Source organism: Nicotiana tabacum, chromosome 12 (assembly GCF_000715075.1).
Source record: "Nicotiana tabacum cultivar K326 chromosome 12, ASM71507v2, whole genome shotgun sequence".
Taxonomy (NCBI): domain Eukaryota; kingdom Viridiplantae; phylum Streptophyta; class Magnoliopsida; order Solanales; family Solanaceae; genus Nicotiana; species Nicotiana tabacum.
In genome coordinates, this window is record NC_134091.1 from 13,618,152 (window position 1) to 13,642,068 (window position 23,917).

Below are 23,917 nucleotides of genomic sequence, written 5' to 3' on the forward strand. Positions count from 1 at the left end.
CAGTGAAATACTATCTACGAATCTAGAGTTTAACTCGAAAGTGGGAACTCTAGATTGCATATAGAATTAAATAGAGCAAGTTCTTAAACCCGGGCATCGGGGAACGGATTCGCAGTTAGGATAGACATATACCTAATTGCCTTGCTCGGTTGCAATACAGGAATTGTAAATGCATTCTTGTTAATCTTAATTCCATAGACATATAGGTATTAAGTTAGCTTAAATAGGCGAGTAAGGACTCGACAGATTCTTATGAGTAATATCAACCCTGTCAATCAACAATCCAGATAAATCAATTAGTTATTTTAAGCTAAGAATACAACATGATTGTTAGATAACTCGTGACCCTAGAATATTATCTCCTATTTATTGTTATTCAAAACTATTTAAGTGTTGTGTTGATTTCTAGTATTTCATTACTTGATAGTTTTTAGGTAGTAAATTAGAAAATTATCTATTTTATAAGAAATCGCTTGAATCAATAAGCTATTTGAGTTTGAATTAGTCAAAAGTTAATCATAAGTCTTTATGGGAACGATACTTTATTCACTACTCTATTACTTGACGACCACGTATACTTGCGTGAGTGTGTTGGTCGCAACAGTGATCTCCCAGAATATGTCCGTAGTCCCAAAGTAAATATGCATTATAGGGGGATCTCCCGAAATACGTCCGTAGTCCCAAAGTTAATATGCAGTGCTAAGGGATCACCCAGAATACGTCCGTAGTCCCAAAGTAAAAATACAATACAGGGGGATCTCCCGGAATACGTACGTAGTCCCAAAGTAAATATGCAACGCAAGATGAAATAACATGTATGACATCGAGTTATACAGTTTATACTGGACACAGATAAGGCAAATGAGGACTTGGCTAATCATGACGCACAGAATGTCAATTAGGCAGTTAAAACACGTAAACATGCTTTTCTAGTCTAAACTACACAATTAAACATATTAGTACGACTTAATAAGAGAAATAATTTATGATTTAAAAAGGTTAAACAAGATTTTTGTAATAATAGCCCGTGTACGTAGTCGTCACCTCACGTACACGGCGCCCACACACTAAATAATATCAAGATATCCTAAGGGGGAAGTCCCCAACACAAGGTTAGTAAGCCACTTACCTCGAACCGCTCAAATCACCTTGATAACACGTTCTTGCCACGAGTATCCGACTCCAAATGGCCCGAATCTATTCAAATAAATTTCATAATGTAAATATAACTACGAGTAACTAATTTAGCTAATTAATTCGAAGCTAAAGCCTGAAATTAGGAAAAACGCCCAAAAGGTCACCCCGGGCCCACGTCTCGGAATCGGGTAAAAGTCACAAAATACGAACACCCATTCACTCACGAGTTTACTCATACCATAATTGCTTAAATCCAATACCAAAATCTCGATCAAAATTCCAAAATTCGACCTAAGAATCTTTCTCAATTTTTCACCCCAAATCCGAAATTAAATGATGAAATCAACTATAGATTAGTGGAATATAACCATAAAGGAGTTAGGAATCATTACCCAAAAACTTCCTCCGAAAATCTCTTCAAATTTTGCCTTCTACCGAGCTCTCAATCAAATTTTTGTGTTACGAACTCAACCCTCGTTTTTTAACCTTAAATTCTGCCCAGGTGCGTTCTTCTTCGCGAACGCGACATCACGATCGCGAACGCGATGAACAATCTTCCACTGGCCCAAAATTCCTCTTTCGCTAACGCGAGTGGACTCTCGCGAATATGTACCTTCCACTGACGGACCCTTTGCGAACACGGGAACCTCTTCGCGAACGCGTAGGCTTAATGCCCGAAGCTTCCTCAGCCCCGTTCCTCTACGCGAACGCGAGGACCATATCGCGAACGCATAGGCTTAAGGTCCGACACCTTCGCGAACACGGGAACAACATCGCGAATGCGAAGAACAACTTCGCTGCCTTTCCCAAATGCACTACGCGATCGCGAGGCACATCTCGCGAACGCGATGAAGGATTTTTCTGCAATAAAACACCAGAAATCTGCCACTTCTCCAAGTCCAAAGATGACTCGTTGAGCATCCGAAACACACCCGAGGCCCCCGGGACCTCGACCAAACATACCAACCAATCCTAAAATACCATACGAACTTAGTCGAGCTCTCAAATCCCATCAAACAATGCTAAAATCACGAATCACCCTCCAATTCAAACTTAAAGAACTTAAAACTTCAAATTTCTACAACCGATGCCGAAACCTATCAAATCACGTCGATTGACCTCAAATTTTGCGCACAAGTCATAATCAACATTACGGATCTATTCCAACTTCCAGAATCAAAAAATGACCCCGATATCAAAAATTCCACTACCGGCCCAAAACTCCAAAAATTCGACTTTCGTCATTTCAAGCCTAAATGAGCTATGAACCTCCAAAATACAATCCGGACACGCTCCTAAACCCAAAATCACCTAACGGAGCTAACGGAACCTACAAAATTCCATTCCGGAGTCGTCTTCACACAGTTCCAACTACGGGCCAAATCATAAGACTTAAGCTCTCATTTAGGGACTAAGTGTCTCAAAACACTCCAAAACTCAATACCAATCATCCCGACAAGTCACAATAGCAGAAAAAGATTTAGGGAAAGCAGTAAATAGGGGATCAGGGCTATTACTCTCAAAATGACCGGCCGGATTGTTACATCCTCCCCCTCTTAAAACAATCGTTCGTCCTCGAACGAGTATAAAGACATGCCTGAAACTGTGAAAAGATGAGGGTACTGGCTGCGCATATCCTGCTCGGTCTCCCAAGTTGCCTCCTCGACCGGCTGAACCCTCCACTGGACCTTTACTGAAGCAATATTCTTTGACCTGAGCTTTGTGACCTGCCTGTCCAAAATGGCTACTGGCTCCTCAATATAAGATAGATCTTTATCCAACTTGACTGAGCTGAAATCCAATACATGAGTCGGATCACCGTGATACTTCCGGAGCATGGACGCGTGGAATACCAGGTGAACTCCTGCTAGGCTGGGAGGCAAGGCAAGCTCATAAGCAACCTCCCTAACTCGCCTCAATATCTCAAAAGGACCAATGAACCTCGGGCTCAGCTTTCCCTTCTTCCCGAACCTCATAACACCCTTCATAGGTGATACCCAAAGCGAGACCCGCTCACCAACCATAAATTCCAAATCACGAACCTTACGGTATGCATAACTCTTCTGCCTGGACTAGGCTGTGCGAAGTCTCTCCTAAATCACCTTCACCTTATCCAGGGCATCCTGGACCAAATCTGTACTCAACAATCGGGCCTCGCCCGGCTCAAACCATCCCACTGGGGACCGGCACTGCCTACCGTACAAGGCCTCATACGGTGCCATCTGAATGCTGGACTGGTAACTGTTGTTGTAAGCGAACTCTGCAAGTGGCAAGTATTGGTCCCATGACCCTCTGAACTCCATCACACAGGCACGGAGCATATCCTCAAAAATCTGAATCGTGCGCTCGGACTGCCCGTCTGTCTGAGGGTAAAAGGTTGTGCTCAACTCCACCCTAGTACCCAACTCCTGTTGTACGGCTCTCCAAAATCGTGATGTGAACTGTGTACCTCTGTCTGAAATGATGGATACTGGAATACCATGAAGGTGGACAATCTCTCTGATATAAATCTCAGCCAACCTCTCAGAAGAATAAGTGGTCAACATTGGAATAAAATGAGCTGACTTGGTTAGCCAATCCACGATCACCCAGATAGCATCGAACCTTCTCAAAGTTTGTGGAAGTCCAACTACAAAGTCCATGGTGATCCGCTCCCACTTACACTCTGGGATCTCTAACCTCTGAAGTAATCCACCCGCCCTCTGGTGCTCATATTTAACCTGCTGACAGTTGAGACACTTGGCCACAAACCCAACTATATCTTTTTTCATTCTTCTCCACCAATAGTGCTGCATCAAGTCCTGGTACATCTTCGCGGCACCCAGATGAATGGAGTACTGCGAGCTATGGGCCTCCTCAAGAATCAACTCCCGAAGCCCATCTACATTGGGCACACAGATCCGGCCCTGCATCCTCATCACTCCGTCATCACCAATAGTCACATCTCTGGCATCACCTCGCCGAACCCTATCCTAAAGAACTAGAAGATGAGGATCATCATACTGGCGCTCCCTAATACGGTCATAAAGAGAAGACCGAGCAACCACACAAGCTAATACCCGGCTAGGCTCTGAAATATCCATTATCACAAACTTGTTGGCTAAGGCCTGAACATCCAAGGCTAAGGGCCTCTCAGCTGCCGGAAGATATACCAAACTCCCCAAACTCTCTTCCCGACGACTCAAGGCGTCGGCCACTATGTTGGCCTTCCCCGGGTGGTACAATATAGTGATATCATAGTCTTTAAGTAGCTCCAACCACCTCCGCTGACGCAAATTAAGGTCCTTCTGCCTGGACAAGTACTGCAAACTCCGGTGGGCAGTGTAAATCTCACAAGGAACACCCTACAAATAATGACGCCAGATCTTCAGGGCGTGAACAATAGCTGCTAACTCGAGATCATGAACTGGATAATTCTTCTCATGTACCTTCAACTGTGTAGATGCGTAGGCAATCACCCTACCGTCCTGCATCAATATCGCTCCAAGGCCAATCCTCGAGGCATCACAATAGACAGTGTAGGACCCTGAACCTGTAGGCAATACTAATACTAGGGTTGTAGTCAAAGCTGTCTTAAGCTTCTAAAAGCTCTGCTCACACTCCTCGGTCCACCTGAACGGAGCACCCTTCTAGGTCATCCTGGTCATAGGTGCTGCAATGGATGAAAATCCCTCCACAAAGCGATGGTAATACCCCGCCAAACTAAGGAAACTGCAGATCTCCGTAGTTGATGACAGTCTAGGCCAACTCTGCACTGCCTCCACCTTCTTCTGATCTACCTTGATCCCATCACAAGACACTATGTGGCCCAAGAATTCCACTGAATCAAGCCAGAATTCACACTTAGAAAATTTTGCATACAACCTCTTCTCCCTCAAAGTCTGAAGCACGGTCCTCAGGTGCTGCTCATGATCTTCCCGAGATCAGGAATATACCAGGATGTCGTCAATAACCACAATGACGAAGGAATCAAGATAAGGCCGGAATACACTGTGCATCAAATGCATAAAGGCTGCTGGGGCATTGGTCAGCCCAAATGACATGACAAGAAACTCATATTGACCATATCTGGTCCTGAAAGCAGTTTTCGGGAAATCCGGTTCCCGAATCTTCAACTGATGATAGCCAGAACGCAAGTCAATCTTGGAAAACACCTTGGCACCCTGTAACTAATCAAATAAATCATCAATGCAAGGCAAGGGATACCTGTTATTTGTTGTAACCTTGTTCAGTTGCCGATAATCAAGACACATACGCATAGAACCATCCTTCTTCTTCACAAATAAGACCGGAGCACCCCAAGGTGATACACTAGTCCTGATGAAAACCTTATCAAGCAACTCCTGCAACTACTCCTTCAACTCAGGAGGAGCCATACGGTATGGAGGAATAGAGATGGGCTGAGTGCCCGGCAACAAATCAATGCCAAAATCAATATCTCTATTGGGCGGCATGCCCGGAAGATCAGCTGGAAACATATCTGGGAAGTCCCTCACTACTGGAACCAACTAGACTGTAGGGGTATCAATACTGACGTCTCTCACATAGGCCAAATACGCATCACACCCCTTCTCTACCATTCGTTGAGCCTTAAGAAATGAAATGACCCTGCGGGGAGTATACTCTAAGGTACCTCTCCACTCTAATCTCGGCAAACCTGGCATAGCTAGCGTCACGGTCTTAGCGTGACAATCAAGAATAGCATAATGAGGCGACAACCAGTCCATGCCCAAGATAACATCAAAATCTACCATACTGAGTAATAACAAATCGGCTCTGGTCTCAAAACCACTAAAAGCAATCAAACACAACCGATATACGTGGTCCATAATGAGAGAATCTCCCACAGGAGTAGATATATAAATAGGGGAACTCAAAGAATCCCGAGATATCCCCAAATGTGGAGCAAAATAAGAAGACACATATGAATACATAGAGCCTGGGTCAAATAATATTGATGCATCCCTATGACAGACAGGGACGATACCTGTGATGACTGAATCTGAAGCAACGGCCTCTGAACGAGATGGAAAGGCATAGTACCTGGCCTGGCCTCCCCTTCTAGGGTGACCTAGACCTCCCCGACCTCCACCTCGAGCTGGCTGAGGAGGTGGGGTAGCAGCTGGTGCTGAAAGAATGGCCGGAGGACCCGGTGGAGCACGTGGAGGCTGATAAGTCTGTGGAGGTGCACCCCTCCTAGCTCTGGGGCAATCTCTAACCAGGTGACGAATGTCACCACACTCAAAATAACTTTTGGAGGACGCAGCGGCTGAGACTGACTCAGACCTGGCCTCCTGTACTAGCCGGTAATAGCACCTCGAGTAGGAGGCATACTGGATACTGGCGGTGCATAATAGGGCTTCTGAGGTCTAGAAGGAGCTGGAACACCGCTGGCTGCTGGAAGAGCTGAATGAATAGGGCGACTCACAAAACCCCTACCATAGCATGCTGCTGGTGCACGAGCTCCTGAATAATGACCAGTCTCTCGAGACCTCTTGGCCTCTCTCTCCTCTCTGTCCCGGGCAAACATGCCCCTCCACCCTCCTGGCATTGCTCACTGCTTGCTGATAAGTGATGTCCATCTCCAACTCCCTGGCCATACTGGTCCGAATACTGGGGTGGAGTCCCTCAATGAAGCGACGAACCCTCTCTCTGACTGTAGCAACCAGAGCCGGCGCATGGCAAGCTAACTCACTGAAACGGACTGCATACTCCGACACAGTCATAGCACCCTGACATAACTGCTCAAACTCTATGCGCCAAGCATCCCTGAGGCTCTGTGGAACATACTCATGCAAGAACATCTCTAAAAACTGAGTCCAAGTGAGTGAGGCTGCCTCGTCTGGACTACTCAGCTCATGGGCACGCCACCACTGATATGCTGCTCCCCTCAGCTGGAAAGCGATGAAAGAAACCCCACTCATCTCCACAATGCCCATAGTGCGGAGAATACGATTACACTCCTCAAGAAAACCCAGAGCATCATCTGAAGCTAGTCCGCTGAAAGTAGGTGGGTGGTACTTCTTGTACCTCTCAAGTCTAAGCTGCTCTGCCTCAGAAGTATCTACCCTAATATCATGCTGAACCGGAGCCACTAAGGGCATAGGAATATACTCTGGGGCCTGATTAACCTGGACCCTCTGCTCAGGAGTGCGGGCTGCGGGATTCTGTGCCGCTCCCCGACCTAAGATGTAGCGGGAGCTATCGAAAATAGTCTAGCATGAGCCAGAGTGCTGAACATGCTCAAGAACTGAGCTAAAGTCTCCTGGAGGGCTGAAGTAGCAATAGGGATCTCCGGTGCTGGCCCTCCAGCTGGAGCTGCTGGGGGCTCCTCTGATGCAGCTCTCGCAGGTGCTCGGGCTGCACCGCATGGTCGTCCTCTACCCCGACCCCAGCCTCTGGCGGCTCTGGCAGGGAGCTCGGGTGCCTGATCGTCGGTCCTCCCAGTACGGGTCCTCACCATCTGTGAGAAAGAATAGAATAGAATCTTAGAATATCTGGTGTCAATAACTCGCACGACAAGCAAATCAAGAAATATGATTGTTCTTAACAGTTATATAGCCTCCCGAAGATAAGTACGAACATCTCCGCACCGATCCGCAAGACCCTAATAAACCCGCTTGTGACTCGCGACTCCTATGAACCTAGTGCTCTGATACCAACTTGTCACGACCCCAAATTATCCCTCCGTATAAGGTGTCGTGATGGCACCTAGTCTTTACGATTAGGTAAGCCTAATATTGCAAAAATTATAAAGAAACACAACAGTTTAAAGATAAACAACATATTATAAATAGCCAAGAGTAGTACCACTCGGAATATACAAAATAATTTCCCAAGACCCGAAATATCACTAAGTCACAAGCTGCTATAATCTATGCAGCTCTATACAAAAGTCTGAGGATAATAAAGAAAGTATCTAGGCAAGGGAGTAGAAGGGGACTCCGAAGATCTACGGACGCAAGCAGAAGTACCTTGAAGTCTCCTAGAATCAGCAGCACATACTAACCCCGAGGCTGATAGCTCGCACCTGGATCTGCACACGAAAACATGTGCAGGGAAGGGCATGAGTACACCACAATGATACCTAGTAAGTGCCAAGCCTAACCTCGGTCGAGTAGAGACGAGGTCAGGTCAAGGCCCTACCGGAGTAAATATAATAAATTAAACAGTAAAAGATATAAGTGAAATTTACGGTAACATAGTTAAAGAAATTCTCGAAAATTTAACAGTTAAGGGAGCCCTCGGCTCAAAACAAGGTAAAAATAGTGGGAAAATCTCTCGGGATACCGTCCCGTAGTTTCAAATGAATATGCAGTCCAAGGGGATCTCCCGGAATACGTCCATAGTCCCAAAGTAAATATGCAGTACAGGGGGATCTCCCGGAATACGTCCGTAGTCCCAAATAAATATGCAGTACAGGGGGATCTCCCGGAATACATCCGTAGTCCCAAAGTAAATATGCAGTGCTGGGGGATCTCCCGGAATACGTCTCCGTAGTCCCAAAGTAAATATGCAACGCAAGATGAAATGACATGTATGACATCGAGTTATATAGTTTATACTGGACACAGATAAGGCAAATGAGGACTTAGCTAATCATGATGCACAGAATGTCAATTAGGCAGTTAAAACACGTAAACATGCTTTTCTAGTCTAAACTACACAATTAAACATATTAGTACGACTTAATAAGAGAAACAATTTATGATTTAAAAAGGTTAAACATGATTTTTGTAATAATAGCCCGTGTACGTACTCGTCACCTCACATACACGGCGCCTACACACTAAATAATATCAAGATATCCTAAGGGGGAAGTCCCCAACACAAGGTTAGGCAAGCCACTTACCTCGTACCGCTCAAATCACCTCGATAACACGTTCTTGCCACGCGTATCCGACTCCAAATGGCCTGAATCTATTCAAATAAATTGCATCATGTAAATATAACTATGAGTAACTAATTTAGCTAATTAATTCGAAGCTAAAGGGTGAAATTAGGAAAAACGCCCAAAAAGTCACTCTGGGCCCACATCTCGGAATCGGGTAAAAGTCGCAAAATACGAACACCCATTCACTCACGAGTTTACTCGTACCAAAATTGCTCAAATCCAATACCAAAATCTCGATCAAAACCCCAAAATTCAGCCTAAGAATCTTTCTCAATTTTTCACCCCAAATTCGAAATTAAATGATGAAATCAACAATAGATTAGTGGAATATAACCATAAAGGAATTAGGAATCATTACCCAAAAACTTCCTCCTAAAATCTCTCCAAATTTCGCCTTCTACCGAACTTTCAATCAAATATTCGTGTTATGAACTCAACCCTCGTTTTTGAACCTTAAATTCTGCCCATGTGTGTTCTTCTTCGCGAACGCGACATCACGATCGCGAACGCGATGAACAATCTTTCACTGGCCCAAAATTCCTCCTTCGCGAACATGAGGGGAATCTCGCGAATGCGTACCTTCCACTGACGGACCCTTCGCGAACGCGGGAACCTCTTCGCGAATGCTTAGGCTTAATGCCCGAAGCTTCCTCAGCCTCGTTCCTCTACGCGAACGCGAGGACCATATTGCAAACACGTAGGCTTAAGGTCCCACACCTTCGCGAACGCGAAGAACAACTTTGCTGCCTCTCCCAGATTCACTACATGATCGCAAGGCACCTCTCGCGAACGCGATGAAGAATGTTTCTGCAATAAAACACCAGAAATCTGCCACTTCTCTAAGTCCAAAGATGACTCGTTGAGCATCCGAAACACACCCGAGGCCCCTGGGACCTCGACCAAACATACCAACCAATCCTAAAACACCATACAAACTTAGTCGAGCTCTCAAATCCCATCAAATAACGCTAAAATCACGAATTACCCTCCAATTCAAACTTAAAGAACTTAAAACTTCAAAATTCTACAACCGATGCCGAAACCTATCAAATCACATCCGATTGACCTCAAATTTTGCGCACAAGTCATAATCAACATTAAGGACCTACTCCAACTTCCGGAATCGGAAAAACGACCCCGATATCAAAAATTCCACTACTGGCCCAAAACTCCAAAAATTTGACTTTCGCCATTTCAAGCCTAAATGAGCTACGAACCTCCAAAACACAATCCGGATACGCTCCTAAACCCATAATCACCTAACGGAGCTAATGAAACCGACAGAATTCCATTCCGGAGTCGTCTTCGCACAGTTCCGACTACAATCCAAATCCTAAGGCTTAAGCTCTCATTTAGGGACTAAGTGTCCCAAAATACTCCAGAACTCAAAACCAATCATCCCGGTAAGTCACAATAACAGAAATAGATTTGGGAAATGCAGTTAATAGGGGATCGGGGCTATTACTCTCAAAACGACCGGTCGGGTTGTTACAGAAATATTATTCTGTTGAGTTGTTCACTTTCAGATATTTTGTTAAGATTTTTGTGCACATTATGGTCGAGCCATGGGCTCTTTATTGTGGAAAATAAGGTATTGTTGATTTTGGTGGCAAGTTGTGATATTTGAGCACTTGATGTACAATTTGTGATAAGTTGTAATATTTTAGCACTTGATGTGCAATATGTGATAAGTTGTAATAATTGAGCATTTGATGTGCAATATATGATATGTTGTAATATCTGAGCACTTGAGGTGTAGTTTATGAGATGTGATTTTGGCACGTTATATTGTGGGAGTTATGTTCGGGTGTTTGCACGAGGTTTCAGCTATGCTATTATTACTATTGATTTATGCACATGCGGCATGACATCTCTCTCTATATATATATATATATATATATATATATATATATATATATATATATATATATATATATATATATATATATATATGTGTGTGTGTGTGTGTGTGTGTGTGTGTGTGTGTGTGTGTGTGTGTGTGTGTGTGGATTTGCGCATGTGGCGAGACAAGGTGGGAACATTATTATGTGCCTATGGCCAGACAAGGCGGGCATTCACTTTACTATTGCACACGTGGCGAGATAAGGTGGGCTATGTCGGGGATTGAATTGTGGTGACTTGTGGTGGCCTGGGGGCATTGTTGTTGTTGCATATTTACTTTTGGGACTACGAGACGGTATCTCGGGAGTGCCATTGTTGACATTCTCTGTGGTTGCATTTGTCTTCGGTTATTTTTGTATTTCCGTGATAGGTAAATTGTTGTGTTCTTCTGTGATGTAATATTTGATTCTATTATGTGTTTGTATCCCTTGTTGTAATGTGTTGGCTTTGGCTCTTGTACGAGACTCTGAGGATTTGTGGTTCTAGTCTTTACTAGTTTTCAAGGTTAAGTTATTTTGAATAAAAGAAATTGATGTGTGCTTTAGTTCTTATAAGTTTTACATCTAAATCAGCAACTATCGGGTGCTTCATTTTAATTGAAATGTTATTTTCTTCACCCAAATAATTTTTAAAATAAATTCATTTCTTTGTTGATTTTCTTACTTGATTTAAAAATTTTAAACTTACTTTATCGGAAATAAATTGATCATGTGGATCTTATATACATTGAGGATATTGGCATGTGAATTGTCTGTGGAATTGTGATATGAAATGAGGGCACGAGGTGTCAGGAAAATATGATGATTTAATTATGGGCACGAAGTGACGTGAAGATATGAAAACAGGATGTGACCCGTATTTTTATGATTATGAAATAAGGTGTCACATGGTGGCTTTTTAATTGAAGAATTATATTCAAAATATTTATTTGGAAGAATTTTTATTTAAAAAGTATTATATGAAAGAATTATATTTGAAAAATATTTATTTGAGGAAAATTATAATTGAAGGAGAGTTATTTGGTAGAATTATATGTGAAGGACATTTATTTGAAGAATTTGATTTAATTGGGTGTACTTGTATTTATTATTTATTGAGCTAAATTAAATGGTGTTTTGATGTCTTGATGTGCATATCACTGGTTGTTTTATGATGTCCTTATTGTTATCTATTTCCTACTATCTTGTATATTATATTTTACAGGCTATTAGACTAGTGAGTGTCTTGATTGTACCTCGTCTCTACTCCACTGAGGTTAGTCTTGATACTTACTGGGTACTGACCGTGGTGTACTCATACTACACTTCTGCACATTTTTGTGCAGAGCCAGGTATTGGAGATATCGGACTTGATCAGAGTTAAAGCGGGACCGTAAGGATTCAAATTAGAGCTGCTTGTTCGTCGCAGTCCCTTGGAGTCTTTTCATTTCATTGTACTGTTAATTTTTAATCAAACAGTATTGTATATTCGGTCCTTTTGATCATCCCATGTATTCAGTTAGAGTTCGTGACTCAGTACTACCAGTCTTGGGAGGTTGTATATTCATATTTATTCCGCTGTTAGTTTTGGTTACTTATAAAAAAAAATTAAAAAATGGCTTCAAAATGTAATAGAAATCATCTTACCTAGTCTTAGAGACTAGGTTCCATCACGACGCCTGTGGTGGGATTTTGGGTCGTGACATTAATAATTTTCTATCTTCTAAATAAAGGGTCATTACAAGATTAATGTGGAGGAGTACACTCAGAGCTTGCCACCGAATGAGCAAGGCAAGCGACCACCCCTTTCAGATGAAGAAGCGCAGAGGATATGGTTGGATGTTGTCTATGGTCCTAAAAAGGGGATAGCATACGGCCTTCCAGAGAGATCATATCGGCGCTATAGGATGGATTGCGGGACTTCTGCCCAAGTCAAGGCAATTGATAGGTCGACTCTCTCGTCTATAGAGAAGAAGATCACAAAGCTGACAGCAGAGATTGAAGAGACAAAGGTTAGAGAACAAAAAAAAGATGAACAATTTGGTACCCTTCAAGTTCAGCTAAAAAAGAGGGACCAACAATTTAATCTCCTTCAAATTCAGTTGGCCAATCTTCTTGTTAGTGGTGCTTTCACTATTCCCCGGTCTCGTGAGCCTTCCCTAGATACTAATCCTTCTCGTCGTGATCCTTCGAACCATGCCGATGATGAAGCTTCTAGTAGTGAAGATGGAGATGATGCAATACAAAACACTCATTGAATAGTGTGTATGGCTAAACAAAGTCTTGAACGTGTGAATATTTAGTTGGGAATAGTTTTGAATGATGATTGTATTGTTGATATTATTTTGTTATTGAACATTTGTATAGTTGTTGTTGTGGTTGGCGTTGTTGTTGTTGTTGTGGTTGTTATTAGCGTTGTTGTTGTGGTTGGGGTTGTGGTTGTTATTGTTGTTGGTTGATTGTTACTGTTGTTGGTTAATTGTGGTTTGAATGGCAGCAATATAATGTTTCCATTATAGGATGGATATTGGTTATAATTGGCATGTGGTATAGCTTAAAAGCAGGCATATTCTGCCAGATTTTAACCCAGAAAACCAACCGATTTCGGTCGGAAAACTCATAATATTTCCCAGAAATTCAAAATTTTCGACCGAAATCGGTCGGTAATTTCAATTTGAAATCTGCAGATTTTTTAAACTTCCGACCGAAGTCGGTCAGAAATTACTTTTTCATTTATTTATTTATTAGTATACCGACCGATTTCAGTCGGTATTTTACAATTTACAAAGAAATACAAAATTATTATATATTTATATTTCCGACAGATGTCGGTCGCTATTTTGAAAAATAAATAAAAAATAATTTAAATAATACCGACCGACTTCGATCGGTATATTTATTTTTGTTGTCAGTCAAAGCGTTGAATTAACCGACCGACTTCGGTCGGAAAATTGCGACCGCCTTCGATTGCAACACCCTAGCGACCGTTATTTTTTCGACTAATTAAAAGAGGTCAGAAATCGGTCGCTTTTTCTTTAATTCCGACCGATTTCGGTCGGTTTTGGTGGACGAAATTTGGCAATTTTCTATTAGTGCTACATGATTACCTTTAGGAATCCTATTAGTATAATTATTTTCGGTCATAGATACATAATACTACATGTTAGCATGTAAACCTAATACCTTTATGAACACGTTAAATTTCCTGTTAGTATAGTTAATTTCGGGATATAGACATATTTTTAGCCATGTAATCCTATTACTTTTAGGATATACTTCTTAAAAAATTCCTATTACTAATTAATTTGAAAACGTAATATATTTATCAAATCCATTTAGAAATAGGAGAGCCTATATTATTATAAAAATATGAATACAATATTGATAGACAAAAATAGCCCTAATATTAAACAAAAGAACTCATAGGGAAAGGACATAACTGTAATAACTTATTTTTTGAACTACAATAACTTCTGTGTTACTTTTTTTAATATTTAAGATTTTAAAACTAATACAATCTTGTCTATTGAATTCTTATTAAAAATATATAGGAAGATTTAATAAAATTAATTTCATAAAAATCCTCATATTGGTAATATATTACCACTCTATAATATCCAATAACAAAAAAATAATAATGTTAAATGGACTGCATAAAGCGTTAAAATTGAGAAAATAAATTTCCACGATAATATATTATTATATTATATTTGAACTTCTTTCCTACTCAAATAATATTTTTTTTATTATTAATATTTTGCGTAATACTGAAAATATATCCAATTATTAAAGAACAACTAAGAAAAATTTTAAGCATATAAATGTGCGAGAAAAAGAAAAAAAAAGAGGTTGGTAAGAGTCAATACCACTAATGATTTTGCAAATATAAAGATCCAGAAGTGAAATGTCAGATCAATCTTTTTACTCTTTAAAATAAAATTCATAGTGGATAAAATTATAATTATGGTTAAATATTCAAACATGAGATGAATTAATATTAAGAATCTGAATCAACAGAAAGAAAATTATTTTTTATGTTAAACCCAAATAATCAAATCTTTCAATTAATTATTTAGTAAGAGAATCCAATTAAATTATTTTTAAAATTCATCATATGAATAAAATTATTTTTCAAGTTATAAACAAATCTTACGGTTATAACTTTATTCCATAAAAAGTGTCACGACCTAAAATCCATTAAAGGTCGTGATGGCGCCGGACACTGCTATCACGCAAGCCAAAAATAAATACTTAATTTGGTTCTCATTATAATATTTTTGAAATCATATTTCCTTCAATTATATAGTAGAAGATAAAAATTTCAGAGCAAATAATAATGTTTTTAACAATCTCAATACTGCATAACCCGTAATCACCCCAAAATCATGTGTCACAAGTGCATGAACATTAACTAGAAATGTAAAATAAAATACAACAGTTGTCCGGAATACAAATTGGACAGAAAAAATATAAGTACTCTGAGGAAGACTCTGTTGGCTGCGGATCGTCGTATAGAATGCAACTCACCTAAGTCCCCGCCATAATCACGCCTCTGCGCCCACAAGGCCGCTAAACATATGTGTACCTGCACAAAAATATGCAGCAAGTGTAGCATGAATATGTAGATCAACGTGTACCCAGTAAGTATCCTGCCTAACCTCGAAGAAGTAGTAATGAGGGATCGACTCGGACACTTACTATGGACTATAATTAATATCAGGTACAGTAAAGAAGTGAATAGATATGAAACCGAGTAAATATATGAAATAAACATGTGTAAAATACGTGGCATAATTCCCCTCTTTACAATTTTACTCGAGCTCTCAACTAGCAAGTTCCCTCTGTAACCGGAGCATATATAGAGATGGTGGATTTCATCAAAGAGGTGGTCATAATTTAAATCAAGGAAAAATGCCGAGGCGTACGGCCCGATCCAACATAAAAGTAAACTGTGCACTGCTGAGGGTCGAACGGCGCGAACCATAAATGTATCTATTAACCTGTCGAGGCGAATGGCCCGATCCCATAAGAGTGGTAGAAGGAAATAACACGCTCGCGAATCATACATGCGACGCGGTCAAATATAAATTTAAGGAGATCTCCCTGCTCGCGGATCATACTTGCGACACGGTCAAATATAATTTAACATTAAATATCCTATCTCTTTCTGGATTCTTTTCAAAATGAGGGAAATTCAACTTGTAGCTTTTTAAGGAAATTACCCTGCTCGCGAAACATACATGCGACACGGTTACACATAGATTTCTTAAGATATTATGGTATTCCTCAATCCTTTTCAAAATTACGAAGTTCAAATGAAACCTTTTTAAATCTTAAGTTCTTCAATTTCAACTCCTTTCAAAACATTAAATAAGCAAACTCAATCTCGCTCCCTCTCGAGGCAAACAATTAAACATAAATCAATAACAATATCAACAAGGCATGATGTGAGCCTCAAACTACCCCGGACATAGGCATAGATAGTAGCTACGCATGGACTCTCGTCACCTCGTGCGTACGTAGCACCCACAAATAAAAGCACACAATAATTTAGTTCACCTATGGGGTTAATTCCCTCTTACAAGGTTAGAAAGGAGACTTACCTCGCTCCGAAATTCCATAACCGGCTCCAAAGCCTCCCTAACACCTCAAACTGATGCCTGTCGCTCCAAAACTAGTCAAATAAGTTGCAACCCAATCAAAATATACTCTAATACTCATAATTAATCAATTTATTACAATTTCCAACTCCACTTGAAAAGTCAATAAAATCACCATCAGGCCCACATGCCCGGATTCCGAAAATTTTCGAAGATAAACTTTTCCCATAATACCACGAACTCAAATATATAATTCATTTCCACTTCTATTCCCAAATTCGTGGTCAAAATCTACAAATACCAAGTTCTAGGTTTTCCTCTTAAAATCCCAAATTTCTACAAATTTTCATGTCTAAATCCATACAAAATCCAAGTATTTAACTTGCAATGGGTGGGAATCACTTACCTTGACATAGATGATGAAAATCTCCCCTTGAAGCCTCTCCAGAATCGCCTATACGAAGAGAGAAATGAGTGAAATGGGCAAAATACCCGAATTAAAATAATCTACCCAGGCCTCGTTCTTCATCGCGTTCGCGACCAATGCCTCACATTCGCGAAGGCCAAATGTTCATGCCCCAACATTTCCTCTTCGCATTCACGACCTCCTCGTCGCTTTCGCGATGACCAGCTGACCTGCTCCTTCGCGTTCGTGTTCCACACTTCGCGTTCGCGAAGGCCAAGTGACCTCAGGCCCAACTCCTCCATTTCCTTCTATGCGTTCGCGACTGGACCCTCGCGTTCGCGTAGGTTCCTCAGGCACCTCTCCGCGTTCACGAGTCCTCCTTCACGTTCGTGAAGGTCAAATCTAGCACCCCCAAAATTCTTCTTCGTGAACATGGGACTTCCTTCGCGTTCGCGATGAAGGAAACCAGATACGAGCAACAACAGTCCAAAACAACCCGAAATGATCCGAAACCACCCAAAACACACCCGAGGCCCCCGGAACCCCGTCCAATCATACCAACCAGTCCCATAACATAAGACAAACTTGCTCAAGACCTCAAATCACATCAAACAACATCAAAATCATGAATCGCACCCCAATTCAAACTTAATGAACTTTGAAACTTCAACTTCTACAATCGATGCCTTAACCTATCAAATCACGTCCGATTGTCCTCACATTTTGCACACATAATTGGCATTACTGACCTATTCCAACTTTCAGATTCGGAATCCGACCCCGATATAAAAAAGTCCATTCCCGGTCAAACTCTCCAAAAACCTTCAAATTTCTAACTTTCACCAAATGACCCCGAAATGACATACGGACCTCCAAATCCACTTCCGGACGTGCTCCCAATACCGGAATCAACATACAGAGCTATTCCGAGACTCGAAATCCCAAACGGACATTGATAACATTGAAATGTACTTCAACTCAAATTAATGAAATTCTTCCAAAATGCCAACCTTCATAATAGGCGTCGAAACGCTCCCGGGTCATCCAAAACCCGATCCGAACATACGCCCAGTCCAAAATATCATACGAACCTGTTGGAACCTTCAAATCCCGATTCTGAGGTCGTTTACTCAAAAATAAAACCTTAGTCAATTCTTCCAACTTAAAGCTTCCGAAATGAGAGTTTTCTTTCCAAATCAACTCTGAACTTCCGAAATTTAATTCCGACCACGCGCACAAGTCATAATACCTGAAGTAAAGCTACACATGGCCACAAACCACCGATCAATGTGCTAGGGCTCAAAACGACCAATCGGGTCGTTACATTCTCTCCCACTTAAACATACGTTCGTCCTCGAATGTGCTAAGAATTGTGATGGAGTTGTCTGAAATCACTGTTTAACACCTCGTGCACCTACCCGTGCTACCACAACTCAGTCGAGCACATTAGCTCGATCAAATCTGAAGATATTCACTTTTATTTCGGCAAATAAGCCTTAGAGACCAGTTCCAACATCCGGAATTCTCTGCCAGGCCTGCTTCCAACATACGAACACTGTATCAATCCCCACACGATGTACTAGAACACAACTGCATACCTTTGCCAAATTCACACCATGCACCGCAATATTCACATGACCATAATAACATTCTCTGATCATAATAGCCGACATTCCCCGAATCTGATGCTCACCATGCACCTCATGACATATATAAGTCCGGTTCCAACTCTTGCAATACCTCCACGACAGAAGAGACATGTAGAAATTCATAACCGACTGCCGAGTCAACAAATCATTGAGTCTCTCCTCCTGACTAGAATCATCACCCCATTATAATCAAATAATGGTATTTGCTCTTTACTATACTTCATATAATCCCATCGCACTGATCCCAGATCCAATAATCACGTCTCACCCCAGTACAAGCTGCTCAGGGAATAAGCCACCTCAGACACGATCAAAAGTCTCATGTGATGCCACACTTTGCCAATAAGCTACCAACTCGAATATGATACATAAGGAAAATGAACTCTGGAAGGGACTACTCAACCCACGTAACTAATTAGACAACCGAAAAGGTATCATGAACCTTCCTCAGAAAATGGGACACCAAACAAGCAAAATAGAATATAGGGGACTGTACTCAACATCACACTGTTGCGGCGTGCAACCCGATCCAATCAAGATACCCCTGGCGGCGTGCCACCCGATTCGCACAAAATTAATCTATAAGGAAATACTTATCAAGTTAGAATGCTCATTACTAAAAAATATCCGAATATCGGACACAAGCACGCTAAGTGCATAATACCATCCCTGGGAGGACCGACAGTGCCATATGCTTCAAAACTCAAGCATAACTAAGGTGCGATATATGATCTGAATCTCGAGAGCCATCCTGCTCACATAACACCATCGCTACGCGGAACCTCAACACATAAGAAATTTATCAAGCCGTTTCACAGCTCACACGGCACAATATAGTATTACATGAAATAGCCGTCGACGAAACGATGTCCAACGTCCGAATACTCCTCCATAAGGAGCGATATGTTGAAATGAACCCATCCGGCGTGATATAGAGCCCATATTCATATTTAAATTCATCCACAGACCTCAAGCTGATTCTGATCGCACCGTACTAGGCTAATAACCTTTCAAGGATCCAGGGTAAACCTTTTTCCCATGACACACAAGAATAGCCGCCAAATCCAGAACAAACATTCTCAGTTCACAACCAAATGAACCGAGATTCCTTCAGGCATAAATTCTCACATCAACGATAGTACAACAACCTCCATACTTAGTTTCCATCTTTAATCATTTAAGTGACTACCTGTCACACTTATACAATCTTTCCATGGGACATGCTCCCCCGACCTTACGCACCAGACAATGAGTCTACACATTCATACTACCGGCCACACCAACGATGTAAAGCAATTGAAGAATCTGCATTCAGTATGCAAAGCCTATTCACACCAGACACCGATCCCAGGTGATGCCAAAAAACAATACAGTTGACTCTAACCATCTGAGTCCTTTCTCGCTCATCTAAGCTCGTGACGTTCTTGTCAACACCGAACCGCAACCTTGATCCTCAACTTCCAAATCCCATGCTACTCATTTCACTTAATCATGCCAATGCGCAAGAGCACAAAAATTTCATCGTAACTCCGGAACCACTAATAGGGTAAACACTTCATCATATAGAAACATTTTACTTAGCTCATTTCAAGAGAACCATTGCAACACGCAGCCAAATTCCCATAACCACAGAAAATACAAACCTCGAGTAGTGGTTTAAACCACCATAATCCTTCCGGGATCTGTCTATACATAACATGCCATAATATTCGAATGCTTCCAAATAAGATTAATTACGGTGGCCGTCAAGCCTCTCACACATCGCCACAATTCACTTGTATAAATTAACATGCTGAAAGAACTGATCACTACCACCATCATGCCAATTCAATCGTTGCTAACTGGTACACTCATTCTGATACTTCCTCTATGAGTCCGAAGTTATTTTCTCCCATTCCTCCAATGCTACACCGCAGACCAAAGATAACATAGAATACTCCAATCTACTTTATCATAATCCGCTGCAAAAGCTCGATATTCAACCATACTATGGACTCAAAATCCTTAGGCACCACACCTTAACTTTTGAATCCACTAGGACCGTTATTGAGAGTCACCCACTCTGACTTGGTCCCGAATATAATCAACTCCAAGGCTTTGCTAGCACATGAGCACCCTCTCGAAGAAGCACCAGGCCGAATCATCTTCCTTGTAACTCGCCTTTACACGAAGCATAAATCCTGAGTCTTCCCAAAGCCTGAGCATGAACCGATAAGGCCAACTATAGCACACATTGATCAATTTCTCTGCTCGAATTACCCCTGATGTTCTCTTTCCTTAGTCATAATAACCCATCAATATGCCGATAACCAAAAATCTTATAAATAGACGACCATGCAATCCAACTGTAGGCGGTGGGACTCTCCCACTTAGCTTGAAGCTACCATTGCATAACTCTAGAACCCGCCAAGATTCTTTCTTCATCATTGACATGATCTTGCACAATCAACCCACCAAATTCCACAAAACCTTTCTGTTAAACTCTTCATAACCACTCTGAATCACTAGCCACATGCACATATTCGACCTCTCCCAGAATAGTCAGTAGAAATTCTTCGAATAAGCTTCATCAACACCACGCGACCGCTAACCTGCTCACAAGAGATAACCCGCCTATGAAAACTCCATGCCGACATCATCCAATGCCGCTGCACTAGGTACAATTACTACGAAATCAGTAACCCATATGCTACTCTGCCACTCTCCCACTTTGGTCAAACTCTCTCCTTTAAGCAACTACCTGATTTCTGCTTCTCACACTTGGCCTTCTAGAAACCTAACCACGACAAGATGCTTCCCACGCGTTCTTCCTCATCCTTCGCTGCCCAGTTGTTGCCTTAAATCAAAATATACCTCTATAGCACTTGAAGCCATCGATCACTACCGACTTTAACCTTTTCGAAGATCATCTTCCTAGAGACATCAATACTAGAAGTACCAATTCGATGCTGAAACCACTACACTCCATTATCTCTGACAACCGCATCTCAAGCACCATTTCACAGTACCCTGCCCCAAAGGCAAATTGAAGAAGTCCATAACATTGGCGAACCTTAACACGTTCAACAAGGACGATGACACCACATCACAGTTTGAGAACTCTACTACGCTCGAAAATACCAAGCCTCGTTACTCCATCAACCCAAATCTGGACATTCATAGGCCAATTGCTTTTCCTTCGCCGGAAATAAGATACTGAATCTCGGAACCATGCACTGAGTAAACCTCCTTCCAAGTCATTCACTGCCTTGATACATAGGCAAGCATCCTACCATCACATCAATACCGTACGATTACAACTCATGAGCATCATAGAAACATGTGCATAGCCTCAAAGCATCTCAGAAATACAGTTACTGAGCTGAAATGACAGAATATCCTTCCGTAAGGCGACAACAATAGCCCAAACAACTACGTAGGGAGAAACATCCCGCACCACATCTGTAGTACCATTACAATTCCTCAATTCCCGATTTATAACCAGCGCTTCACGTCGCATGAGATTGAATGGGAAGGAAATAAAGGCATAAGCCTCAAAGGAATCAAATCGCGCGATGAGGAATCAAGAAGGGAAGTGCTTCCAATAGCCTTGTAGCCTCTCGAAGATAAGTACAGACGTCTCCGTACCGATCCGCAAGACTCTACTAGACTTGCCCATGACTCGTGAGACCTAAGTGAACCTAGTGCTCTGATACCATGTTGTCACGACCCAAAATCCATTAAAGGTCGTGATGGCGGCGGACACCGCTGTACGGCAAGCCAAAAATAAATACTTAATTTGGTTCTCATTATAATATTTTTGAAATCATAGTTCCTTCAATTATATAGTAGAAGATAAAAGTTTCGGAGTAAATAATAATGTTTTTAACAATTTCAATACTGCATAACCCATAATCACCCCAAAATCTGGTGTCACAAATGCATGAGCATTAACTAGGAATGTAAAATAAAATACAACAGCTGTCCGGAATACAAATTGGACAGGAAAAATGTAAGTACTCTGAGGGAGACTCTGTTGGCTGCGGATCGTCGTATAGAATGCAGCTCACCTAAGTCCCCGCCATAATCGCGCCTCTGCGCCCACAAGGCCACTAAACATATGTGTACCTGCACAAAAATGTGCAGCAAGTGTAGCATGAGTACGTAAATCAACGTGTACCCAGAAGTATCCCGCCTAACCTCGAAGAAGTAGTAACGAGGGGTCGACTCGGACACTTACTATGGGATATAATTAATATCAGGTATAGTAAAGAAGTGAATAGATATGAAATCGAGTAAATATATGAAATAAACATGTGTAAAATATGTGGCATAATTCCCCTCCTTACAATTTTACTCGAGCTCTCAACTAGCAAGTTCCCTTTGTAACCAGAGCATATATAGAGATGGTGGATTTTATCAAAGAGGTGGTCATAATTTAAATCAGGGAAAAACCTCAGATACACTGGCTTCTTGCCAATATTTTGCACAATTCCATGAGGATAATATATATAGGAAATGCCAAGGCGTATGGCCCGATCCAACATAAAAGTAAACTGTGCACTGCCGAGGGTCGAACGGCGCGAACCATTGATGCATCTATTAACCTGTCGAGGCGAATGGCCCGCTCCCATGAGAGTGTGATACATAAATCCTACCGAGGCGAATGTCCTGATCCCATAAGAGTGGTAGAAGAAAATACCCCGCTCGCGAATCATACGTGCGACGCGGTCAAATATAAATTTAAGGAGATCTCCCCGCTCGCGGATCATACTTGCAACGCGGTCAAATATAATTTAACATTAAAAAGCCTATCGCTTTCTGGATTCTTTTCAAAATGAGGGAAATTTAGCTTGTAGCTTTTTAAGGAAATTACCCCGCTCGCAAAACATACATGCGACGCGGTTACACATAGATTTCTTAAGCTATTATGGTAATCCTCAATCCTTTTCGAAATTACGAAGTTCAAATGAAACCTTTTTAAATCTTAAGTTCTTCAATTTCAACTCCTTTCAAAATATTTAATAAGCAAACTCAATCTCGCTCTCTCTCGAGGCAAACAATTAAACATAAATCAATAACAATATCAACAAGGCGTGATGTGAGCCTAAAACTACCCCGGACATAGGCATAGCTAGTAGCTACGCACGGATTCTCATCACCTCGTACGTATGTAGCCCCCACAGATAGAAGCACACAATAATTTAGTTCACCTATGGGGTTAATTCCCTCTTACAAGGTTAGAAAGGAGACATACCTCGCTCCGAAATTCCATAACCGGCTCTAAAGCCTCCCTAACACCTCAAACCGATTCCCGTCGCTCCAAAACTAGTCAAATAAATTGCAACACAATCAAAATATACTCTAATACT